This window comes from Geospiza fortis, unplaced genomic scaffold (assembly GCF_000277835.1).
Source record: "Geospiza fortis unplaced genomic scaffold, GeoFor_1.0 scaffold397, whole genome shotgun sequence".
NCBI lineage: Eukaryota > Metazoa > Chordata > Aves > Passeriformes > Thraupidae > Geospiza > Geospiza fortis.
The window spans coordinates 61,747-62,250 of record NW_005054537.1 but is presented as its reverse complement, the minus strand read 5'-3'; positions in this window follow the sequence as shown (position 1 = coordinate 62,250).

The following is a 504-nucleotide window of genomic DNA, read 5'->3' as shown; positions in this document are numbered from 1 at the left end:
TTTAAACATAAACATGGTTTTACTGTTCTTATGTTAAATACTCAGAGATTAGTATGTTTTTGATTTGCTCACTGCTTGAGATTCTTAGGGTTTATTATTTAAAATAATTTCTTACTAATATCCCTGAAATTAATATTTCTTTAAAGTATTTGAACAATGCATGTGCTTTTTCTGTTCCTAGAAGGAACATTGCCATTTTATAGATATTAGGTTAGCTTACAGGGTTACTTTGGGGTTGTTTTGTTTTGTTGTTTTCTTTGTCCGTAGAGAAGTGAGCACATCTCTATGATGATACCAGAACGTACAGCTTTGTTTTGCAATGTACTGCAGTGTGTCTGTTCAGCTGAAAATAGTACAGGTGCCATTAAGAAAACAAATTTTTCCTTTTTGTTGAAAAAATATGGGAGCACAAGCAGAAGCTTTAGTGCCTTCTTAAAATGTGGTATTTTCTAGAAATGTATATGTGCTGTTACACATTTTTAGCTAAATCTTATATCATCTCTC